This window comes from Amphiura filiformis, chromosome 1, assembly GCF_039555335.1.
Source record: "Amphiura filiformis chromosome 1, Afil_fr2py, whole genome shotgun sequence".
NCBI classification, from domain to species: Eukaryota; Metazoa; Echinodermata; class Ophiuroidea; order Amphilepidida; family Amphiuridae; genus Amphiura; species Amphiura filiformis.
Window position 1 is genome coordinate 47,808,193 of NC_092628.1, and position 27,135 is coordinate 47,835,327.

A 27,135-nucleotide genomic window follows, 5' to 3' on the forward strand; every position below is an offset into this window, starting at 1 on the left:
CGGAGCAGCTGAAAGAATGCCACATACAGTCACTCAAAAAAAAGTATCAGCGCAGGTACAGGGAACATACAACAAAGATTAGACAACTTCTCATACAATGACATACAAATCTAGCAAACACGCAACAACATGATGTTCATGGGGCGAGACACAACTATCGCTAGTTCGTCTAAATCTGCAAGAACGAATCATCATCAGTCGGCTGCGGAACAGGCGACTACAAGCTTTCTCCAACTATTGCGATCTTGGGCAAGCGAAACAATTTTGTTTGGCTGCAGCATCCCTTCAGTATCTCATAGGAGGTGCTGGACATACTGTAAGTACAGTCTGCGTTGCCGTCCCGGTTTCCTCTTCCCATGTGGTGGAATATAAAGGGCATATTCTTTCACAGGCTCGCCGTCTTCAAATGGCCGAGAAATTTTAGTTGGTGAATCTTGACTCTGGCAACCAGAGTGGTGTTTGTCAGATTGTAGATGGTTTTATTTGGAATCCGATCCACACGCTTGATGTTTCACATGACTCTATAGCAAGATGTTGCAAATGCATTGATCTTTTTTTCCATGTCCTTGGTGATTACCCATGACTCGCACCCGTATAGAAAGATAATAACACACGTTGTCTCAAACAGCTTGATTTTTGTTTCGATTGGTAGGGACGGGCTTCTCCAAAGGCGTTCCAGTTTCCAGAAAGCTGCTTTCTTCTTTTTAGGTTTCCAACACTAGAGCCCATCTTACCCAAGTACTCGAAGTCTGTGACATGGTTGATGGTACTACCATAGATTTCAAGTGCTGGTTGGGCGTTACAGTTTGCAGTTTGCAGCGCTGATGACAAGGCCTAGATCTGCAGCTGCTGCAGTTGCAGTACTAGTAAGCTATGACTGGGCCCGGGCTATGGAAGATTCCAACAAGACAATATCATCAGCAAAATCCAGGCCATTCAGCATCCTAGCAGGATACCTGCTTGACCGACGTGGGTAGGTAACAATGCCGGTGTCAATTCCAGAAGTTGATTTCGTCAGAAGGTAGTCTACCAGGATAATGAACAGGAATGGTGTCTGATAACTGCAGCTGAAATTCCTCCTTTTTATCAGGATCTTGCAACTTTTTCCAGTTGAATTTTGGTCTCTTGCAAGGTTTTCCTTTGCTAGTTCGCAGACTGGCAGCTAGTCGGACGCTCACAATACGATGATCGGAGTCCACTTTTACTGAGTTGTATGCTCGACAGTTGCGGAGAGAATTTACCCACTTGCTGTTTATTAGAATGTGCATGGGTTGATCCGGCTGGATGGGTCAAGTACTGAGACGGTTCCTGGGTTGGGGGAATATCATCTGGGCCGGTCTGAGATTACACTCCTGCCAAGTGTTGACCAGACGCTCACCATTGTCATTGGTTGAATCATGGTAGCAGTTTGGACCAATGAGCTAAGGATGGGAAAGATGACTATCTGTTCCTATTCTGGCATTAAAATCGTCGAGGATGAGATTGATGTTGTGTCTTTTCATACCATCCAGGTGGTCAGATAGAGATGAATAGAATTCCTCCTTGTTAGAAGATCTTTGAGCACTCAGTGGGTGCATATACAACAGTGATGCTAAGCTGAGGGTTACCATGGAATGTTACAAATAGTATCCTCTAGAAAACAGCTTCAACACTCTTAAGACATCTGTGAATGTGCTTGGACATGACCAGACCCACTCCTCCGTACCTTTGATTGGTAGCAGAACTGAATATTAAAGCCCAGTTCCTATCATCTGACCAAAGTTCATCAGTTGGGCTTAGCGTAATGAGACGATGTTCTTGAATTCCGGCAATGTCAATACCTGCGTCAGCACAGCCCATGAATAGCTGATGGATTTTCCATTGGAACTAAACTAGCCCTACCAGAAAAACAGCACCCGATCTTACACACTGTTCTCCAGCAGTTTAGGACAAAGTCCGGCCGGAACATAACTCACAAGTGCTCTTGAAAGACCTGGTATTAAACCTAACGTAACAAATCACGAACACCATGATATGTATATATAACTAGAAGGAGAAAGAACGGAGCAATGTCTCATCATGATTGTGTCGTTGGCTGTACTCTCTACATCGATACAGTAGCAAAATCAAATGGCCCAGACATTTGAACATTTTGGCCGTTGAAACTGATGGTTTTCTCCGCCCTTATGCTGGCATGTTCAGCAACTGAGCTAGGGAGGCAGAGGGCGCCCATTCCCTCACTCTGATAAAATACCAGCTCGCACATGGGAGCACCCAATGGGAAATCCAACACCAGAAACAGCACGTTAAACACTGATTCTTTGCAACGGGGGTTGCAGGTGTTGGCAAAGGCAATTTTCAGCTCCCCGACTCTGCAGCAGTGTCTCCCTGCTGTACCTGAAGGCAGAAAGTTGTATATGAAGTCATGAGCAAAGAGAGCATACTTGAATGTGAAAGGCCACGACTGAGCATAACAGAGAAGAACAGAAATGAAGTTGCAATTGCAGAGAGTCCACAGTCTGATGTTCCAGAAATGGAAAATATACACACATCCAGATCAGCAGCAACACCAGCTTCAAATAATACGGCTCAAGCAAGTAATATTCAGTGGCGACAGTCGCAGAGGAATAGAATGCCTCCGTGAAAGCTGGTAGAAGATATGTAGTAGAAGTTCAAGGAACTATAAACAGCATGTATTATACGTTACATTTTGTTAAGTTAAAGTTAGCCAAGTTACGCGTTTCAAAATCATTGAAAGTTACGGTGTTCTACAAGTTTGGATTTGAAAGAATTTATGAACTTATCAACGGGACTAAAAGCTAAGAAAGGAGGAGTGTGCTATATCGGGAATAGTATAAATACGCCTATCCCTATCACGCCTATAATACGCATCAGATATCGCTCAAGAGTTGCCTACCTACTTCTCAGGTCTGGCGTTACGTGTCTTCGCGTTTACGCGAGAGACCGTAAAAATACGCAGTATGTGCGTAGCTGTTTCGCATGTATTATTTCATGGAACAATCGGCCCTCATTGTCGGGTGATGCTAAGACTTTGACTATTTGGAGTTTATAAAAACAGAGAAAACCTGTTCCAACTGACCAGCAGGAACAGATTGGAGTTTGGAGTTTGTCTGTCATTTATTTAGTCCATGTAGTCGCCATTCCCGGATGCGATATCGTCATTTTTGACGTCGCCATTGGATTAACACATAATCATGAAATCTTCACAAACAATTCTAAATTTGTTATGTGGTGTCAAAGCAAAATTATCTTACTCGTCTTAACCGTTGGGGTACGACAATGTACCACACTGTAAGTATGTTGTTTTTCAATTTATAACTGCTAACCGTATAATTTGAATGGGGCTGTCAGCCTTGTATTTTCGCCAGCCTTTAACGTCACGTGTTGCGTGTCCTATGCCGCCTGGCAATTCCTAGATGTTGACAGCGCCCTCTGTCGAAATTCCAGAATTACAACAGTTCCAGGTTTTTGATGCAGCCTGTCAAAAACTTGTAACTGTCAAAACTGCGACAGTGGACACTGTCACAATTCTAGAATTCTGAAATTTCCATGGTTTTTGACAGGCTGCGTCAAAATCCTGAACTGTTGGAATTCCAGAATTTCGACAATTGCAAGATTCTGATGCAGCAACCTTCATCTTCGGACTAGATAAAATAATAATGATAATGTGATAGACAATGTGTTAATATAATGATATATTTGTGGATATTCTCAGTCAATCAATTGATTTTGATTATTAATTTGATATTTTAATATGATAATATTTTTGTATTTAAACATAAAATTATTTCTACCAGGTCGGCACAATGGTGATATCATACTAAGCAGTCGCAGCAAGAGTAGCATTTTTTGTGTTTTCACATTGACATAAGTCGTTAGAAATCAGAAGCAGAACACCATCTGTAATATCAAAGTCAACTTTTACAGCAATATAAATCGTGGAATATGATATAAACTGTAATTTAAGTTCACCATGACGCTGTTTTGATAAAAAGAGAAACCCAAAACCGGTTTGCCACATCACGTACGATTATCTAGCACAGAAATGGGAAAAGTTTAACCGTATCAAACAAGGCTGTTTTCAAAATAACTTTACAAAGTCCACCATAATGGCTGTGAATTTATATTATTTTTGAAAGAATAAAGAAGATGTTAACCTTGTGAAATCGGACAATGCATTGTGATATAGTGTCAATTTTAAGATGCTTGTAAATGGGATGAAAACCTGCCACAAATTTTCGAGATTTTGAAGGCTTATTTGCTTGAAAAATGCTTGACACCTGCTTGAAAAAGCAGCATTAATTTAAGTATCGCAGGTTAAGGCCTGGGGTATGGGCAAACTTAAAGTACAGGTAACTGGAGAGGGAAAGCGACGAGTTACCCCAAATCACAGCCGCAGGTAGTGACTGGGCCGCCGAGTGCGAATACAGTCTGCAAAACAATTAAGGTACCAGTTATTGTTACCACTATAATATAAAGGAGGATATGTCATAATTAGAGCCAAAAAAAATAGCTGCATCTCTCAGCTCGGAATTAAGACCCAATTCGTTAAAATTGGTCAAGAAATAAAGCCACAATGATCCAAAACCTAATGCAAATTCAAAAGGTGCAGTATCGCTCCATTACATGATTAAATGCCCTATTGATTTGTACATAAAGCATTGACGAACAAGAGAACTATCGCCGTGCTTCCATACGCCGTAGAAGTGACGTCATAATCGGATTAACTACCATAGCAATAGATGAATACAATATTTGAATTGAGCGCCCTGCACTACAAGCAGATTTCAATAATCACCTGTTTATGCCAACAAACATAGATTGAATACAATACCGCTCTTTTCAAAGATATTTATCTTACAGGTGCGAGTAATCAGCCTTTCTTTGACATCTATTTTGACAATCCAATCAAAATTGTATTCATCTATTGCTATGGTAGTTAATCCGATTAACTACGTCACTTCTACGGCGTATAGAGGTTATCCACTTTACTCATGTGTGACTTCTAACAAAAGGCGCTGGTTCCCGTAGTATTCCTCATTCAAACCAATTCAATACAGGACCTCGGAGTTACCTGCATGACTTTGGCGGGCTATTTTGAAACAGTCATGGTTGCACATGCAGGTACTTCTTTCGAAAGTCCTAAACAAGGTATAGCAGTCGCTGATAGGATATGCAGGTTATAGAACACGGATAACCTCTATTGATTAGCACATAAAACTAGCGACGTGTTTTCCATTTATAAGAACATGAAAGTGACACTTTTGATTTCGTTACTTCCTTGGGGTTTAGAGCTCCATTTCTTTAATTCTCAACCAATTTCAACAAGTGGGGTCTTAAATCAGAGCTAAAGGGTTGCAAGGTACAGGTATTGGCCACTGGTTTTAATTTTAATATATTCATCTTTGCTTAGGATCTACAAGGTTGAACATAACTGGTACTTGATAATTTTGCTGATATTTCAAAAAAGCGACATGCCAAAGACAAATCTTTGGGCACATACTTTGTATAGTTAATACAGTTCTTTTCCACATACCTACGTTACCATTCGCTTTGGTGATTCACTAATATTATATATTTTTGACTGCAATTGGGCGTTTTCGATGCGTTTTAAGTTTACCATGAAATTAACGCTGATATCTGGACATGCTCCTTTTAATTATGTCTGATCGTCGGCCTTTGCAGGCAACAGAATGCAGATTGACTCAGGATAGATGTCGTATTCCGCTATGTGGGTCTCTTGACGATATAATTACTTTGAATTCATTGTAACAACATCCAAATTTTTGTCTGGAAACAGGGTTCCTGGCTGAGTTCGGATCACACTACTTAGTGTAATTTATATCGGGAGGTGTTTACTTGAAATAAGCTCATAGCTTTTTTCTACATTAAATTTCATCTTACATTTAAAGTAAGCCTTTTCAACTCTCTTTTATGATGGATGTTGATATAACTCTTGGTTACTAACTATTACTTTTTACGAAATGTCAAAATCCGAACGTACTCCTTTGACTTTGAACATTGGATTCTTTAATTTGTTTTCTTTCATTTGAGAGTATGCGGAGGGTCATACCTTCTTGGCATTTCGAGATATGAAGTAAGTAAGTAAGTAAGTAAGTAAGTAAGTAAGTAAGTAAGTAAGTAAGTAAGTAAGTAAGTAAGTAAGCAAGCAAGCAAGCAAGCAAGCAAGCAAGCAAGCAAACAAGCAAGTAAGTAAGTAAGTAAACAAGCAAGCAAGCAAGCAAGTAAGTAACATACACTAATATAGGCTGATACCATTTCATGGTTCAGCAAAAGCACAGTATAATTATGTTTATCAACACTAGAGCGGTTCTCGGTTTTTGGCATACGCGTTTGGTGGGTATACGGTTGTTGGTGCATCGTAGTGGGTTAAAAGTAGGGGTGGTCGTGTTTATGTGTGATGTTTTATTCAGAACCTTGTGTATGCGAAGGCCGAGGTGGGTCACTGGAGAAAGTGCAGGGGGAGATGAAGAAGGAAAATAAATAAATAAATGATATTGAAATGTAATCAATGATGCAAGTATAATTATAATGGCCTTGGTAACAATCAAACTTTATACCCACCACCTCTCAAAGTGTCACCTATATCCCCTTATACTTATACATAAACACTTATAACCATATATTTCTCCATGCTCGCTCACCCCCATACACAAACACTCCAAAACACACCCCACTCCACTCACACACACCCCACCCCCACAAACACCCCTCCCGAATAACCTGTTAAATATAAACTGTTCCTTCTTTGGCATACATACTCTATACCCTGCAACTGCCAATACTCAACTTGATCGTTATATGCAAAAACACAGCAGCTACAGGGAGTATCCCATCATGCATTGCAGTCTATCTGCTTGCTCCATAGCAAATGTATACAAAATATAAACAAGAGCCGCTTAGATATTGAGAGCTATGGATAGTTTCACAATACTTTATAGATCATATTTTTTCAAATAAAAGTCTAAGCTCCTCTGATATAAGCGAGTAATTGAAAGTTGAAGTGAGGGATTTTGTGTACACTTTCTATGTCATGTGCAGTTCTACTATGGTACTGCAGAGCATGATGGGATACACCTATCAGCTGCTGAACGTGTTAACAAAAATGGGGAAAACGATCCCTTCGTATCTTGCTATGCGCATACACAATAATTAACAACATTTATTAAGCGCAAAATACAAAGGTTTCTAAGCGCTAACTATAGCCGATTTCGCCAAATGTTTGACAAACATTTAGCGATCACAAACGTTTGCCAAACGTTTACGAAAATGTTTAACAAACGTTTGGCTCCTTATCCGTTTATAAACAGCTATAAATGTTTGACAAACATTGTGATCGGCAATTGTTTGACAAACATATTTTATTAGAAATGTATATTAAATGAATTAAATAAATGTTTGGCAAACAATTAATAAATATGTTTTATTAATAATTTGTAGAAACTGTTTGATAGTAACTTTTAACTTTAAACATTTATCTTACGTTTTGGCAAATAAACATTTTGTCCCAAAATCACAATTTTGACCAAAAGTCTCATTTTTGACTAAAAATTAGATTTTGAGTTTAAATTAAAGGTAAATTTGAAAATGTTTGGCAAACATTTGAAAAGCAAACATAAAAGATGATTAAAATAAAATGTTTGACAAACATTTTGCTCCATAAACATTTCACAAATGTTTTGAAAAAAAAAAAACCCCATTAAATTAGTGTGTGGCTCTTTATCCGTTTATAAACCGTTTGACTATAAACGTTTGACAAACATTTGCACAAACGTTTGGCGAAAACAACTGTGTACAACTTACGCTACAACTTAAACTACTAAATGACATGAACATGATAAGCAAGAAATGCAGAGTCAATTAATTGAACAAGAAAGTTTTGAGCTTAGTTTTAAATTGATCAGTGGAGACAGCAGGACGAATGGAGAAAGGGATACTGTTCCAGAGCAAGTGTGCCGCCACTGCAAAGGCCCGGTCGCCATAGGAAGCTGTTTTGGCAAGCGGTCCGGGTTTTAAGGTGGTTCTGGACCCATTTTGGAAGTGCTCTATTTATGTTTTAAACATATTAATTGAGTAGGGCAGAGAACACTGATCCATATGCCTTTTGTTTGAAGCTAATCGGACATACCGTTTTCATAATACATACATTTTAAATGTCTTTGTATTGTATTGTTTTTCTCAATAATCAATACAGTTAATGAGCTAATATGACTTGAAAGTGCTCATTAATATGTAATTTTTGCCAATATTTTGCTAAAATCCAATGCATAAATGATCATAACATTTTTATTTAACAGAATATTGGTTTCAAACTTGGTCAAAGTGTTCCTAATGACTTCCAGATAATTTATGCATAATTAATGAGCTAGCCGCCCTAATTTGCATAATTAATTAGCATTTATGCAAATTAGCTCATTAATTATGCAAATATGCAAATGAGGGGCGGCTTCACTATATAATACATTAGAACATATTAGAAACACTTTGACCAAGTTTCAGGGCAAAAGTATGCAAAATAAAAGTACCATGAACATTTATGCATTGATTTTTAGCAAAATATTGGCAAAAATTACATATTAATGAGCCTTTACAGTCCTTTTAGCTCATTAACTATATTGATTATTGATAAAAACAATAAGATACAAAGAAAATATAATTTGATGTAGTATAGAAACCGTATGTCCGATTTGCTTCAAACAAAAGGCATATTGATCAGTGTACTTTACCCTACTCAATTAATCTGTTTAAAACATGCTCAAAGCATTTCCTTATTTCTAGAAAATGCATCCAATACCACCTTAAAGCGCACAGTGTAATTTACCCATTACCAACTTCAAAGTAATGCGCCATATTGCCTTAGCTCCAAAGCTGCAGCACCCATATTTATCCAACAGTCAAATATGTTGAAAAATCACTCGTGAACTTTCATGTTCATTTATTTTTCAGGTTCAAATTATTGTTAAATATATTCAAATGCTTATATTTACCCCATAACGTATTTGAGATTAAACATTGACTTTGTTTTATATTTTACACCCTGCTACGATTGGTACACTCAGTCAGCAGTACTAGTGTTTATGCATGCAGGTCGTTATTAACAGAATCCATGCGTGCATAGCTGACCCCGTTCCCACGCACACACACACACACCCACACAGCGGCCGGCCATGCGAAAGATGGATTTTTAATGTCACAAAAAACAAAACTCACAAACTTCAGCGCATTCAACGCTACGATAATACACGATGTTAATTTGAGATAGACATTGACATTCATACACACAAAAATTAAATATTGCAAGCAATTAAAAACTCGTGTTTTTGAATGATTTTGAATTGTATCAATGAAAATGCAGCGATGACGTCATTGGGTTAACGATTTTCCAACTGCTGATTGGTTGATTGCGTCACTGTCAGTGATATGTGCATGCACGGTACGGTCCGTTCGGAATGATTTTTCTTATGGGTAAAATACACTGTGAAGCGTGATGTGAGCGGAACTTTGTTACCATCTGCCTGTCATTTTCTCATGAAGTCATAAAAGCACCCAACAATCACCGTTAGTCATTGTATTTTCAACTGACGGCAATAACTCAGTACGATATTTTGCTGAATTCTGAAGACTGTAGCCCGGACTGTAGCTACCTGTCCTTAAGTTTCGTATTTGGTGAGTAACCTATTATCTTTTGTTTGTCGCCAGCTCATTGCTGGCTATATGAATCGGCGAGCGGGTTTGTGGAGATGAAAGATTAGAGTACCAGTAGATGTTTTGAAAAATTTTATGGACATTTTTGTGGTAAATATTTCATGTATGTAGGTACTCAGGGGCTATTTTAACGTGCCTCCTGGCACGTTCGTGCAGTGAGAATAGAAATCCGTGCAGTGAGAATTAAAAATCCGTGCTTAAAGGAGGATTTCGTGATCCTAGCATCCTCTTTTTATGACATTTTCAGTAGATATCCACAAAAAAACTTATTTCCAAAATTTCAGTTGATTCCGATTTTGCGTTTTGCGAGTTATGCATGATGATGTGTATTAGACTGCTCCATAGACAATGTGTTGTAATTTCGTTCTGGTGCACCAGAACGAAATTCAAATTTGGCGATATTTTTGCTAAACGAATTAATCTCAACTTTTTTTGGGAAAAGTGGGGGGATGAGGCTGTGGATCACGAAATGCCCCTTTAAATATTGCTATATTAGTTTCAGCCCGAAAAATGACTAAGAAATTAAAGGAGTTCCCCCACAAAGTAAGACTGATCTAGTCGGGAAATCCTATGTCTATTATTGTATAGTTTGTGGTGGTCAGTCAAACATTCAATTGGCAGGGGAAATCAAGCAAAATATTGCCTCACAACGCCTCTGGTAACGACCTTTCCTCCCAATTTTCGGTCACTCGTGGGGGAAAGCCTCTGGACGAGAAAATCCGCAACAGGCGTGAGGCAGCTCCATCGGACAGAAATTGTCCACAATTGCCCTGTGCATCTTCTTTTTTAGACCGTTAAACACCTTAATTTGGGGGCAAAAATAGTGTAATTACACAACATATCACCTTGGTTTGTGCTAAAATAGTGTAAAATGGAAAGGTTTTGCGCGCTTCGTGCGCAATTGTCCCAGTAAAACAGGCCAAAAATTATGACCATCAGGAACGTTTTCATCGCCGCTCAAAATAAAATTTTAGGAAAATAGTTGTTGTGATGTATAATAGTAGCCTAGAATGTTGTTTAATTATTAAAACCAAAAGGAATTGTCTTGGGGTCACTAAGTTTGGGGAAAAATTCATTGTAATTAACGAAAGCTATAGCTTCGGAAATGATCAAAAATGTCATTTTGCCGGATTTAATTAAAATTCATAATTAAAAAGTTAATGAGATATTTCAATTTTTCTTTTTGATTTTGAGAGCATTAGTCAAGTTACATAAACTAGTGCAAACAAATGGGTTCAAATTTGACTGCAAAGGTGGTTTCTAGAAAAGGGGTAGATTTATTTTGTTACAAAAGCCCTTACATCCACAAAAGGCCCGATATAAAAGAAATATTAAAACAAATAGTAAGGCTTGAAAATTGTACCAAACCTATTCTTTTAGTTTCTATTCATCAACACTTTATCCGAACCCAAAATGAATCAAATCGAACGAGTAATACTTGCACAATTAAAAAAAGCTGTTTCTCTCAAAAAGTCGAAAAGTGGCTGTAAGGGCCTTTGTAACAAAGCTCTTCAAATAAAAGTAATGTTTCCTCTACTTACACAAGCCCGGGGACAAATAAAACTTAGGGTGCTCCATTCTACTTCAGTGCCAATGAGGTTAAGAAAATGGTTATACTATTGCACTTTTTTATTCACCCTGTATATTGCTTGTAGAAAATAAACACCCTGTTTATGGACTGAACATCTTAGTGTTTTAAGTTGAGCAGTATAGACATTTAGTTCATGAAGAGTGTGTTTAAGCTTTTGTAATGAAATTTATATGCAACTTTTTATGCAATTTGCCGACAACTTATGCACCTTTGCATCACTTAAGTTGCAGAAATCTTATCACATTTTGAGAATGTTACGCTACTGTGCGACAGGTTAAGGGATGGTAGGGACACGTGTGTAATTTCATTCAACATTTAATAAAGAGGTTCTGTGTACTTTTATAGAGTTATCAAAAATGACAATTCAATTAAATGGAATGTCATTTTAAATGAAACCTACCCTTCTCAGTAAATGAAAAGGAGTTTTTTTATTATTATGACATTTTACAGCTATCAATTTCGTGCAATTGTAGGCACCTGTGTGCATTTATGCATTTTGTAGAGTTTGTATTCATTTTTTGCATATCAATACCATCAATACCATAAACTTAATGACATTAATGATCCTAGTGTGTACTTTCATGGAGCTGTAGGTAATTAAAAATAATGACATGTCAATTAAATGAATTAGTGAAATACATTAGTGAACCAGACATGTATCAATTTTCAACTTTAAGTGCATATCATTAGATTGATAAACTTTACTTCGAGGACTGTTAAATGTAAAAAATATCATAAAATTTGTATTATATCGCAAATTTCAAAAATTCAAAATTATTTGATATCAGTTAAGGCTATTCCTCGTATTTAGAATGCAATTTGGTATGTCTGATTGGGCTATTCCAGAAAATAGATGCACACCCCCTATAGAGGAGTTCGGATATCCAGACTTTTGGTCCAGTCGTGATTGTTGGAAATCCAGACTTTTTAAGTGTCCAAAGGCGAAAAAATCCATCAGAAAAATAGTCAGAAATCCTGAATTTGAGAGCTCATTTTTTGAAATTTCCATGATTTTTCCTTCATTTATTTGGATTTCCAAGCTTTTTCAAGCGAAATTGGCAACTGGAATTTCAGTTGTTTTCAGAAAGCAGACTTGGAAATCCAGACATTTCTTTGATTAAAAATTTACTCCTCTAAAAGGGTGTGCACTTATAGCAGAAAAGATGGATCAAACGCACTCAACCCCTCCGTGCCACAACCACAAACGCACCCCATGTCCATGGGCTCCAGGCACTCTGTTAAAATACAATGTGAAGCTGTGGAAAAGCATCTAAAAGGCAAAAATATATGTGACACGATCTGGTCCATGGGGGCCAAAGGAGGCATTTTTGAAAAATGAGTCACCGCAATCATTACATATACATTAGTCATACAATAGACTATCACCCACTGAAAGCACCAACAGGTCCAGCACACTTGGTTCCAAAGTTATGAAGTTTCTTAATGCCATAACTTTTGTTACCAGTGTGGCAGTGTGATGATTATTTTTTGAGAAAAATGCAAAAATAGTCACAAATTTACCACAGGGGTTTAGTACCCCCTTAAACCATTACAAACCGAGAATGTTTTATGATATGTTTTCTGTTATCGAGTGGTCATAAAATGCTCTGAGATTATGTAAACATGGTATTAAATGAGTAAATCAACCGAGGACTTCGTTAGAGACTTCGTTAAGACTACGTCATTGCTAATTTTGCCAGAGCATGGAGGTAGTACCTCCATGGCCAGAGCTTGTTTTATTTTCATTCGAATGATTGACAGCGGTGGGCGGGCTTATACTCTTTGTTTTGTGAGCGGTACAAAAATGTGATTACCAATATAAATTAATAAATTAATAAATTAAAGAATTGGGAGCGTCTCTTCCTCAGACCTCTATGTAGGACTATATGGTCTCTTCAACTGCGGTATATAGCACTATTATACTATAGGCTATTTCTACAGAGTGTCTATACATCTCATGTTAGTATAAACAGTAGGTTCCAGAATGGAAGTCCCGTTCTCGGATTGAGTACAAGAAGTTTTGGAGGTGTTTTTTTTAATAGATTTGAGGACGCTGAATAAAATGAGAGGGGTCTGACCCATCGAAAAGTGTGGGGACTATCACTAGAGGGCTTTTTTCAAAATGGCCGCCAATATCCCTTAAAATCACCATAACTTGGTCAGAGAAGTACCCAGCAGCACGATTCTGATGTCTATACCAATGTTTTCAGGATCAAGGAATCCAATAGAGTCATTTACAACAGTCAAGGACCTATCATTCCAAGATTGTCTGGGGTTCAGCCGGTGTAGGACCGCGCGGAACTGGTGCTGCACGGAAAAACTATTTATTTTTCTTATTGTAGTCCGGCGATTTTGTTTTACCTTTGTTATGCCGGCACTTTGAAATAAGTTCGGACCTACGATTGATTATATTGTCCTTGTTCATGTTTATGGCAAATTTTTCTTCTAGGCATAAGTTAAAATAGTTCTATACTAGTTTCAGCCCGAAAAATTACTAAGAAATTAAAGAAGTTCCTCCACAAAGTATGTCTGATCTAGTCGGGAAATACTATATTGTATAGTTTGTGGCGATCAGTGATTCAATTGGAAGGGGAAATCAAGAACAACGCCTCTGGTAACGCCCTCTCCTCCCAATTTTTGGTCACCGTGGTGCAAAGCCACTGGACGAGAAAATCCGCAACAGGCGTGGGGGTAGCTCCATATACCGGACAGAAATTGTCCAGAATTGCCCTGTGCATCTTCTTTTTTAAACCGGTAAACACCTTAATTTGGGGCAAAATAGTGTAATGTTGCAAATTACCACAACATATCACCTTTGTTTGTGCTAAAATAGTGTAAAATGGAAAGGTTTTGCGCGCTTCGTGCGCAATTGTCCCAATAAAACAGACCAAAAATTATGACCATCAGGAACATTTTCATCGCCGCTCACCGCTGATATGCCACCGGGGACACCAATAAAAAAAAGCAAGTGCGCAGCCTATACGGCAAGCAGACCTCGTATCGGGGGTAGCTTGATCAATCCCTCTAACTCAATATCGGGAGTTTTCTAATCAAAATTTACAATACTTATGGCCAAGGAAACCTTTAAAGACCATATAATTTATTTATTTGCAATCAGGCCCGTAACGCAGGGGGCGGGGTGGGGTGGGGCGGCGCCCCATCCCAAAACTTCCCAAAAATCCCCGTTTTAACCTAAAAATTCCCGTTTGCGAGCGTAGCGAGCGAAAATCTTTTAAGCCTTCTTGGTCAAAAAAGGTCCAAATTTTGGGAAAAAGTCCACTTTTTCAAAATCCGTCCTAGTCCAAAAAGGTGCACATTTTGAAAAAAGGTCCACTTTTTCAAAATCAGTCCAGCTCCCCCCCCCCCCCAATAAATCCTGGTTATGGGCCTGTTTGCGATATATTAGTAGAGAGGAGTCCAGATCAGTGAAAAAGCACTGCTTAACCATATGATAATTATTTAAAAATTGATTGTTTTTTCAAATGCATGTGATATCAGCCGGTTTAAACTCTTCTATGTGCTTACAAGGTAAACGTATAGATGTAAATACTAAATTGAACACTTTCAACGCTAAACTAGACACTTAATGATGAACACATCAAATCATTTTGGTATTAAACGTATATACAGGGTGAGTAAAAAAGGGTCAACGAATCAATATTCCATTCATGTTGAACTTTCCCATTATTGAAAATGCCACACTCAGTATACACCACTTGTAATAAAAAGCAAGAGAACCCTTGAACTTTTATGAGTCATTTTACGGCGATACCCATTTTAACTCTTTGTCCACGAGGCACCATAATTTGAATGAGAGCACACATTGCGAAATAAGGACTCCAGATCTTAAACTGGCTTAACTTAAAACAAGGTTGTTTTTTGTGTTCTTTCAATTCCTTTTCGGTTCAAACTAACTTTTTAATATTGCTTAAGTCCTTCATACCTCACCTAACTCCAACTCCAATTTTTCACACCACTTCAATTTGCACACATTCCTTTCGACATTTGAAAAACCCGCCCATATATTTTTATGTTTCTTTTATAGAGAATGAACATTTTTAATGTAAGGGTAAATAGGAAAATAACAACAAATAAAAGCAATGTTTCCTCTACTTATACAAGACCAGGGACAATAAAACTTTGGGTGCTCCATTTTACTTCAGTGCCCAATGAGGTTAAGAAAATGGCAGTTGTTCCTAATAGTATAATAGTATAGTGCGCTGACATTCAAAGTTTAGATATCTCGTGGACAAGCATTAAAATTGGGTATCGCTGTAAAATGTGTCATAAAAACAGAACGGCAAGTGCTAATTACTTCGTTTTGTCACACAAGGCCACTAATGAATATATATATCATGTGTTTTAAATCCTAAAAGTTCAATCTGGTTATAAAATAAAGATGGATTCTTTGCACTATTGCACTTTTGGACTCACCCTGTATATTGCTTGTAGAAAATAAACACCCTGTTTATGGACTGAGCATCTAGTGTTTTAAGTTGAGCACTATAGACATTTAGTTCATGAAGAGTGTGTTTAATCTTTTGTAATGAATTTGTATACAACTTTTTTATGCAATTTGCCGACAACTTATGCATCTTTGCATCACTTAAGTTGCAGAAATCTTACCACATTCACATTTTGAGAACTTTACGCTACTGTGCGACAGGTTAAAAGATGGTAGGGACACGTATGCATTTCATTCAACATTTAATAAAGAGGTTCTGTGTACTTTTATGGAGTTTTCAATAATGACAATTCAATTAAATGGAATGACATTTTAAATGAAACCTATTACCTTTCTAAGTAAATCAAAAGGATTTTTTATATTATTATTATATTTTACAGATATTAATTTGTGCAATTGTAGGCACCTGTGCGCATTTTATTCATTTTTGCAGAGATTGTATTCGTTTTTGCATATCAATACCATCAATACCATAAACTTAATAACATTTATGATCCTAGTGCGTACTTTCATGGAGCTGTAGGTAATTAAAAATGAAATGAATTAGTGAAATACATTAGTGAACCAGACATGAATCAATTTTCCACTTTAACTAAGTGCATATCATTAGATTGATAAACTTTACTTCGGGGATTGTTAATTTTTAATATAATTTGTCATAAAATTTGTATTATATCGCAAATTTAAAAAAAAAAATCAAAATTATTTGATATCAGTTACGGTTATTCCTCGTATTCAGAATGCAATTTGGTATGTCTGAGTGATGTGCTCTCAGCTTTCAGCCCTTAACGTCAAAAATGAGTCAGTAAAATGCGTGATTGTAACGTGTGATTTGTAAAAGTTTACAGAACTCGAGGGGAGACAACCCCTCTGCCAGCAACCCCTTCCCCTAAAGCTTGTCTCCGCTAGCTGATCTTTTAGATTTTACGTTTGCTAACGTGCAGTGACTTTTTTCTTCTAAAATAGCCCCTGCCTGTGTTTGATTTTTTGATCACGTCCCATCTTAATTTATAGTCAATATTAGTTTTCTTCAAGTTCCATTATGTATTTTTCATATTTGATGTTGCGGAATGACTTGGTGTGGTTCCGGTATCTGTCTTTGAAGGTTCCACCAGCAAGTCCGATATAAGTTGCCGTTGTGTTGTCTTGGGTTACGGTGGCTTTGTAGACAATTGATTTCATCAGGCAGTTTCCGCGCAGTGGGCATTCTGGTTTGACTCTGCAAATCCTGCAATTATACAGGTCTTATCAGAAAGATCCGTTTGATTAGATTTTCTGTTGATTTTGTCATTGTGAGCTTTAATCACCGATTTCATACTTCATGCAGCTATAACTGCAGCTTGTGCTTTGCAGGAAAGTGCTTTATCGATCAGTGATAGGAATGTTATGGTTCTACCGACATTTGTCTTGACGTTTGAGCTGAATGGTGGATTAAACCATATGATTTCTCTAGATCGGTTTTTTGTTGTTGTTCGGTTTTGCAGAACCACCGTTATTTAGTGCTTCGTTGTATTTCGGCGCAGCTTTCTTGAAGGTTTCTTCACAGGATGACAGAGACGATATTCGTTTTTCTACAGTTACTGGTATGTGCTTGATGATTGTTGGGGGGTGATATGAATGGGCATTAACGTACTAAGTACATGGGTGTATCCGGGGGGGTGCTCGAGTTGTCGCATACACACAAAAACACACTTTACCGTCGACATAGAATTATTGACCGCCCATCTTAATTTAGGCGCCTCATTTAAATAAATTCAATAGAGTTGCTGATCGATTAAACGTAACAACGTGTCATTGCTGCCAGGTATATAGGTCTATCTGTGTCACTTTCTATAATTAACTACTTCGCAGCTATTATGTTGTTATCATGGTTATATAGGCTAGGTCTGTTCAATAAAATCAAATGGATTTCTTAATATCACGAATATTCATTTTAAAAGCCAGGTCCAATTGAGGTAGTGAAGGACGGTCGAGAGGTGAAAAGAGGAGAAGCGGATGGGTGATCGAGATTGTAGGGGAGGGGCGGATGACAAAAAAAGAAAGGAAGAGGGGGAGAAGGAGAGAGAGGTAGAAGGAGAGCGATGCAGTCACAGGGCTCTAAATTACATAGGCGTAGATCGGGGGAGGGGATAAATCCCCCCAATATTTTGCCAGGGGGATGGTCGATATAATCACCCTCCCAATATTGACGCCTGTGTATTGGTTTCTGTCAAAATTAACCTCATATTTGGTCATCCACAAAATGCCATTTTTTAGCGCTTCGCGCGAATTAATTCCACTTTTGTCCCATATTTCACCAGTTTAGTTTCAATAGGCCTATGCTAAAATTTTCCCGCGCATTTGTACCATAAGGTTCACTGTACTGGGTACTTAACCCCCCCCCCCCCTCCATGTCAAAAAGAAATATACGCCACTGCTTAAGTGTGTGCATAAGAAAGAATAAGTGCAGAGAAAGGAAAAGAAAGGAATGAAAAAAGAAAATAATAATTATTATTATAGAATCCAAGCATATGATATAACAGCACGAGGCAGCCACTTAAGGGGGTACTACACATTGATTTTTTTTTGCATTTTTTTGCATTTTGTGAAGAAATTACAAAAAAAAATTGGACACAGTGGTATGCAAATGAAGGGGCAAATCTTCTCGTTTTATTGGTGGCATCGGTATCAACGTAGCTTACATGCTTTTAAAAGTAGAAGCCAAAGGGTGGTACATCACTGATGATTTAAATTCACTTCATTTTGGAAAGCTTACTATCAACGGATTTCGTTAAAATTTTGGATAGGTGTTGCTAACACATTAGGGAAATAAAGTTGATATGTAAAATGGGAATAAGTGGTTCCTGATTTCTTTTATGACTTCATGAACTTGGCGCTCCACAACTAAAAAAAAAGGAACTGGTTAAAATGCTTCTATTTTCAATGTTGAGCTATATTTTGTATTTTTAACTAGCGATCTTATTTCACTGAAACTTAATTAAGCCATAGGTAACAGGTTACCACAACTATACTACAGCAATGTTGAAAAAATTGTATTTCTTGTCACCTATACCACCATATTGGGTAGTTTTCCGTAAGCTTAACTTTTGTGATTTTTGTAACTATTTTATATTTATTTGTGAAATCCATCTCAACTAGGCATTCTAAATTGTACTCACCATTTACATCCCAAGGTATATTAGTATATCCACCTTGCACTTCTCGATATATATCCAGTTAAAGACAGAATATCAAAATTTTGCCTCATTATGATAGCACAGACTCTCACATGTGTATTCAAAATTGATGCTTAAATTTGACCTGAACCAATTGACCTATAACCTGACATACGGTGACCTAATAGCCTTTTCTTTTCCTAACAACACATAATAGTATTAAATTGACTAATGACTATGCATCCATTGTATAAGTGTTTATTTAATTTATTCAGTGTTAGGCCTATATTTTGCATGCACCACTAGATTTTCTATAGAGAGTATAACAAAGGATTTAATGTATTCTATTCATGTAATCTACTTGAACATGTTGAATAGAATAAATTATGGTTTGTTATGAAACACACTTCTGAGTTACTAGGATACAGTAAACAAAAATATATAGGGCTAAAATGACTTACTAAAATGGTTTAAAAGCACTTTGTATGTAGATATATTTTATAAGTTCAGGACATGAGGTGATGTACATATTTATGTACTTCATAAATTTGCAAGAAAAAAAAGAAGAGGGGTACTGATGAAAATCAGGGTATTATTCCCCCTTAATGATGCCAAAACCTTAATACGTTACGTAATTAAAACACCCAGTCAGATATATTTCACACCTGCCAAACACATGTCACCCAATTTTGATAACTGGACGTTGAATGTACACTCTCATGAATATTGATTGGCAACATTTTCCAATATGTCAGCGCTCAAATCGGACACAATAGAACAATATAGACCCTTCAGTGCGTTGCTAATAACCACTTGACTGAACAAAAGAGAGACATTTTGGTGTAGTCGGTTACAAGCTCTTACACATGCCCTTCTTTTGAACGCACATTGATACACATGTCCCGAGTTTAAGCGACAATACGCTGTTGTTGCAGTAACCAACCATACGTTCGCGTTGGAGCATAGACCGTGTCTTCACGGTCTATGGTTGGAGTAAATTTGAGCAAGAAATCCAATTTTTAACACATCGCTGTAGCTTTATTATAATGATATTTTTTCAAACAAAAAGAATCATAATAATAATAATAAGACTTTCCTTCGTATGTTCATTCTTCTTGACTGTCTTTAACAAATTGTTAAATAGACAACATTTTCAACGATGTATCCACGGTTTTGAACGTGCAAAATCGTCAAAACTGGCTAAATATGCGACCTCGCTTGAGGTCGCTTCGATACAGAAGAGTGGTTTTGAATAGATCGACGTACGTACGATCACTACGTTTGGAAGTCGCAATCTCTCTAATGTTTACGGATAACTTTATGGATACGTGATATTTTATACGTGCGATTTTAATGTATCGAAATGAAATATCAACAGACAATAAGGTGCAATTCGCTCATTTTGAGTGCATGATCAAGTCAACTTATTCTATTAAGGGATGGGGTATGAACGTTTGGGCAGTATTTATTGTGGGACATTAGAGCACATCAGACATATCGAATTGCATTCTGAAAACGAAGAATGTCCTTCTGATATCAAATAATTTTGATTTTTTGAAATTCGCAATGTAATACACATTTTATGGTAAATCATTAAAAATTGATATTTTGATATTTAACAGTACTCGAATTAAACTTTATAAATCTGATGATTTATACTTAAAGTGTATGTAGGTGGGATAAAAAGCCGACGATCAATTGAAAATTTTGACTTTTTGTATTGAAGATATTGATTTTTCCCAAAACACCAAAAAAATTAGGTCTTTTGGGAAAAAATCCATATCTTCAATATGAAAGGTCAAAATGTTCAATTGATCGTCGGCTTTTCCTCCCAACTACATACACTTTAAGAATATATCATTAAATTTATAAAATTTACTTCGAGGAATGTTATACCGGGTATATCAAAAATGTGAAAAATATCAAATTTTAATAATTTGTCATAAAATTTGTATTATATCGTGAATTTCAAAAAAATGAAAATTATTTTATATCAGAAAGACATTCTTCGTACTCAGAATGCAATTCGATACGTCTGATGTGCTCTCATGTCCCACAAAAAATACTGTCGGAACGCTTAAAACGCTCATTCCAGATCCCTTAACATAAAAGAAAATTGAATAAAACGGATTATTTTTTTGTAACGAGGGAAAGGGGACTAGAAACGAGCCATACGTCTGCTAGTGGATACCTGATTCTTTACAACATTATCTATAGGCCTACGGTTGGTGTCTTCTTTGAAAATAAATTATTGGGATTTGTCAACTTGCTTTAATTTTAAGTAGGCCTATACTTAAATAATAGAGAGATTGCGATTTCCAAACGTACGTATCGAACGCCAGTGCAATCTATTCAAAATCACTCTCCTGTGACGGGATTTTGAATAGATTGCACGGGTGTTCGATACCTGCGTTCGGAAATCGCAATCTCACTATTTTCTTTGACGCTTTGTTTATGCATATAATTTTGTGTGTATAGGCCTATTCCTAATATTGTTGATAATTGCTAAATTGTTGTATGTATCATCTGAGTCTCATTCTCACCCATATATCATTTTGCTTATTCTCAGTGTCTAGGAATCGAGTCACTAGATTGATGGCACATTAGCTGTTCAATGCCTCATCATCAAAAATAATGAGTTGGTCGGCTGAGACCATGCGTGAGACGAGACCCCCTTCCCCGGTTTCAAATATATGATCAAGGATGATCTCAATCTAATTTCTGGGGTTATTTATTTCATTACAGGTCCATTTCATTTCTACCCAAAATGTTTTGGTCACAACTTTGTCTGCTATCAACAACGTTGGCACTCATCACGGGAGATGCGTATCCCCAAACACCACCAACCCCGGAAAATATAGGCGCGTGTAACTCCTGCTGCCCAGGGCCAGTGGGCCCTCAAGGCAACCCAGGTATACCGGGGGTTGATTTGCCTGGTGCTGTTGGCCAGAAAGGAGAGTTTGGTGGGGAAAAGGGAGATCGTGGAGAGGTTGGGAAAAGAGGTCCAGGAAAGACGGGTGCAGAGCTAGAGCAGCGTAAGTATGAATAGAAATTGTGCAACAACTATTTTTAAAGCTACTAACAAGTAATAAGGCATTTAATTGTAATTGATATCAAACTTGCATCTAATATAGGCTTAGGCCTATATGTGATCAACGTAAATGAGATGGATCATCCGCAACATATGGGCGCAAAAGACCGACATTCTTTTAAAGGCCCATTCAGTGATTTGCTCATCCGGACCTGAGACGAATATTCGTCTCAGATCCGGACGATCGTAAAAATCATCAAAATTCTGATTTTGATATTCTCATATGTGCTAACATAGCCTGCGAGTGGTTCAACCGAAAGCCGCGTATTTAAGACAAAATAAGACATTTTACACGAATCTGTAATTTAGATACTGACAGTATCTAAATTAGCTACATGTATTTGAATGGGGCTTCAACTTCGTCAGTACTTCTGTTTTCTTTGTTTTTTTTGCCAAATTTGTCAAATAAAAAATACCAAATGAGAATTTGAATGACTTATCCTTCACTTTTTAGCAATTTATAAACAAATTTAATTTTTTTACACTTGCGCTGGATCACACTGAATGGGTCTTGGGCGTTTATTTTGATAAAACTGTTGAGTGTATTTTTTGGTAAATTTTGTGACAAATAGGCCTAATAATCACTTCCAAAATATTCCAGTTTACACCAAAAATGCATTTTTTTTACCTTAGTAGCAGCTGAGTAGTGGCGTAACTAAGTCAGTATAGGGGTGGGGTAGGGGTGGGGCAAGTCAGCGGAGAGAAATCTTAACATATTCAATAGATACCTGCATAAAGGAACCCCGGGTCTAGACTAAAAGAGTTAATATATTGTAAATACTTAAACATTTAAAAGTTAATCTTGTGTGAGCAGTAAGTAACTTGCTTGTTGTTTCTCTCAATTTTGACATATCGTGTAAGTTTGTACTGTAAACCATATAGGGCATGCGCGTATTTTTTGGGGGGGCTTTGGGGCGAGAGCCCCGGGGTAAAAGCAGGGGACGGCAAAAAAGAATGAGCGGAGGAAGAAGAAGGAGAAGAAAAAAGGATTATTAAAGAAAAATGGCCGAAGAATTACGAAAAATGTAATGAAAATTTTGGAAAAAAAATGGGACTCTACATCGATTGTTGATGGAGGGGGCGGCAAAATGCACCTTTTCTGCAGCCACCCGGGGGAGAGGCGGCCACGGTACGCCACTGATAGTGTCTACAAATGTGATTGCACGTTTCATTTTAGAAACTGATTTTTATTCCTTTATGATATGAATATGGCTATGATACTAACACCCCCAATTATTTACCGAAAATCAATTTCTATACAGTTGAACTTTTAAAAGTGACCTGCTAAAAGCTGCCAAAGTTACCACTGTCGGTCGTATTTGAAACAAATGACAACACTCAACATGCTCAAGCTGTATCAGTAAAGTGCATTGATGGACCTCGTGTACCAAAAGAGGGACTCCAATCTGCCCGGGAATCTGCTAAGTAATGAATTTGTAGGTTTCATAAAAGAGTCCAGCTGAAAATACTAGTCATTTGTTTTACTTCAATTCACCTGCATTTGTATCATTTTATTATCATATTTTCAGGTCAAGGGCTCCCAGGGAGTAAAGGTATGCCAAGGTTCTGATGGAGTAAGAGGCTAGGCAGATCTACAGACAGTGAAGTTCACCTGATGAAAAATGACGTAACAACTAGCAATGCGTGATCATGATAATGATAAAGATGTAGTAGATAAAGGGTGAGAAACAGACCATTACCATAGATAATCGGTGTCTTGTTGAGGTATGGTGAGCATGTTAGTCGCTCGGAAGGCAAGGTTCCGGGGGTCTTGCCTTCCGAGCGACTAACATGCTCACCATACCTCAACAAGACACCGATTATCTATATGGTAATGGTCTGTTTTGAACTGTTTATCTTACATATACGGTGAGCCAAAATAAACGAATTTGTGGTTATGGTTTATTCATTTTCAAAAAGACAAACTGGAAAAGCTGATATGATTATCTTGTGTAAGTTTAGTGTTTTCCCAAAATAAAAACACACCGAGACAATGTAATATTCTTCCCATGTGTCCTGCGTTCGAGTCTATGAGTCTTATCTAGATTTAATCAAATCAATTGTGACGGGACCAGAGGATGATTTAAGGAAGCCCCATCATGCACTGTAAAAGTGTTATCACGCGAGCTTCAACTGCACTTAACTTCTCAAATCCCATTGAAGTCTGTTCAAAAGATGTTGTTTTAGAATTGCCCGTGTGTCATTATTACTTGGTCGATTTCAGATCTAAAGTGATGTATGCATGAAGGATAATTCACACCTTCTGTAGATAACATAAAATGTGAAATCGACCGACATTTTGAATGTGTTTTTATTGTAAATATATCAGTCCAAATTCAAATTTAACCATACACGTTTATGCAGTGGTCCCGGGCAGTGGTGTCATGTTCACTCACACAGCTGCTAACCGCAAGTTGACCCCAGTGGAGTGCTGGGAAGTGCTTAAATCATCCTCTGTGACGGGACCGAGCGGCTAGGTACTTAGTAGCGTTGTTGCGGCTCCCGTATGCATATGCACCGTAGATTTTGATGAATAGACTGACGGTTAAAAGTCAATCAGCTGTATAATTTGAAGCACTCAACCTGCGTAACACACCACGAAGAACATGCTGATATAAATCAATAAATCCCACTTGAAATCGAATCCAAAGTCTATACACATAACAATGAGAGGGTTTGTGCATCGATGCATATATAATAGTAGGGATGCCCACTCTCAATACAGTTTCCACTAGAACGATTTTTCATTTACTGTGTGCGTGCACTCACACACGTATTGTCTATGGAGAAACTGATCGATACAAGAAATCCCAGGCCTGTTAAATGGCGTACATACTTGTTTTGATCCAAATGTAGGCCTATATCAGGGTGTTTCAAGAAATTCCTGATTCCACCAGAAAACATTAACCAAACTTTGTCCTGTTTGGTCAGTAAATAGAGAGGACCTTCCTGCATGAAGAGATCAACTTTTTTTAATGAAAAATTTAATGAGATGAGAACTACAACAGGTTGAAGTGACACCATTCCGTGCATCAGGTGTTCAAATGCAATTATCTCCGAATTTGGAGTGAATCAGACAAGCAAACTTACATACTCATAAAATTTAACTATTTATGAAGACAAAATGTGTAGGATGTTAAGAAATTTAAGAATGTTTAAGCATACAGCGGCCCATCTCAAATCATGCACTTCACCGTGCACTTCTCACTACCATGTCCATTTCATAGGGAGTATAAAAACCGGGGACCATCATGGCTTCCATGCACACACAGTGTATTGCTCAATGTAGTAAAGATAACCTCTGAGTTGGAGCAAATTTCTCAAAATTGGTAGTGATTAATGTTACCAAACTTATGCCATGATGAAATATAATAATTTTTGAAGATAAAATGTGCTGACCTTAAAAGATTGAACAATGTTTAAGACTACCGCTTTTCATTTGAAATAATGCACTTATTGTTCATCTCCTCTATGGAGATATTTTCCATGGCGGCCATCTATGATCATGCTTGAGGTTTCACCAAACAAACCATGGGTTTTGAGGTCTTATATTTTTTGTTGTATGTCAACAAAATCGATTAAATTTTCAGGATGATCTTATTTTCATGTTGCTATAAGCAAATATAATGTTCCAGATAAGATAGTTAATAAATACATTAAAAAAAGTACCTTAAAGTTGCACTTTCTGTTAGTATTCCTTTTTGGACTTTAACTTTTTAACATGTTCTAGCAGCCCTATATAAAACCGTGACACTCGAAAGGCCATATCTCTGGAATGAAACGTCCAATTAAGATTATTTAAACGCCAAAATGTTTCTTTCATCAATTCCCATCCAATAAGTTAGGTCTGAATCAATTTAAAAGTACTTCAATTTTTAGTGGACATGCCTAATAATAGTAGGTTTAATATTTCAAAGCCTCTTCGATGAGGGCGGTGACTTGCGATTAACAAGCTCCATGGTCATCGCTGAGCAGAAGGCCTGGGAAGATTTTGAATATAGGGAGAGGTGGGGGGGGGGGGGGCAATTGTTTTGAGCCTGTTCCGAGACGCGAAGGCTGAAGGGGGGGGGGGTGGGGGAGGGCGGGTTTTGAAATGCATACATGTTAACCTAAAATCAATTACATTATAAATTATACTAAAATTATGAATTTGACCTTAAAATACAATACAATACAAAAAAAATTTGAATACCTTCAAATTATGAATTTTACCTTGAAATTGTGAATTTGGTCTTAAAATTATGAACTTTACCCTTAAAGTATGAATTTTACCCTAGATTAATGGGAAGGGGCCTAGGGTACTTGGCCCCACCAAAATTATTGCTTCCACACCACCACCCGCCCCCCCCCCGATTCCGGAGCCACTGCGGAGTTGATTTGATTATATATGTAGGTTCTTGTCATGGCCTTGGAAAGCAAAATAAATTCTATACCTCTCTCCTCAAATATTTCCGGCAAAGGGTGGCTTTATCCTTATCTCACCCTCTCTCAGGCTCCTCTCAAGGCAGGGGCTATTTTAACGTGCCTCCTGGCACGTTCGTGCAGTGAGAATAGAAATCCGTGCAGTGAGAATTAAAAATCCGTGCTTAAAGGAGGATTTCGTGATCCTAGCATCCTCTTTTTATGACATTTTTCAGTAGATATCCACAAAAAAACTTATTTCCAAAATTTCAGTTGATTCCGATTTTGCGTTTTGCGAGTTATGCATGATGATGTGTATTAGACTGCTCCATAGACAATGTGTTGTAATTTCGTTCTGGTGCACCAGAACGAAATTCAAATTTGGCGATATTTTTGCTAAACGAATTAATCTCAACTTTTTTTGGGAAAAGTGGGGGGATGAGGCTGTGGATCACGAAATGCCCCTTTAAATATTGCTATATTAGTTTCAGCCCGAAAAATGACTAAGAAATTAAAGGAGTTCCCCACAAAGTAAGACTGATCTAGTCGGGAAATCCTATGTCTATTATTGTATAGTTTGTGGTGGTCAGTCAAACATTCAATTGGCAGGGGAAATCAAGCAAAATATTGCCTCACAACGCCTCTGGTAACGACCTTTCCTCCCAATTTTCGGTCACTCGTGGGGGAAAGCCTCTGGACGAGAAAA

General features: G+C 37.5%; 1 long non-coding RNA gene across 1 annotated transcript; it reads left to right on the forward strand.

The window, feature by feature from the left end:
* Positions 1–9,515: 9,515 nt before the first annotated feature.
* LOC140148134 (uncharacterized) lies at positions 9,516–23,640 on the forward strand. The gene is made up of 3 exons (XR_011858448.1): positions 9,516–9,687; positions 21,683–21,972; positions 23,558–23,640. It is a non-coding gene; the product is annotated as an uncharacterized lncRNA (long non-coding RNA).
* The last annotated feature ends 3,495 nt before the right edge of the window (positions 23,641–27,135 follow it).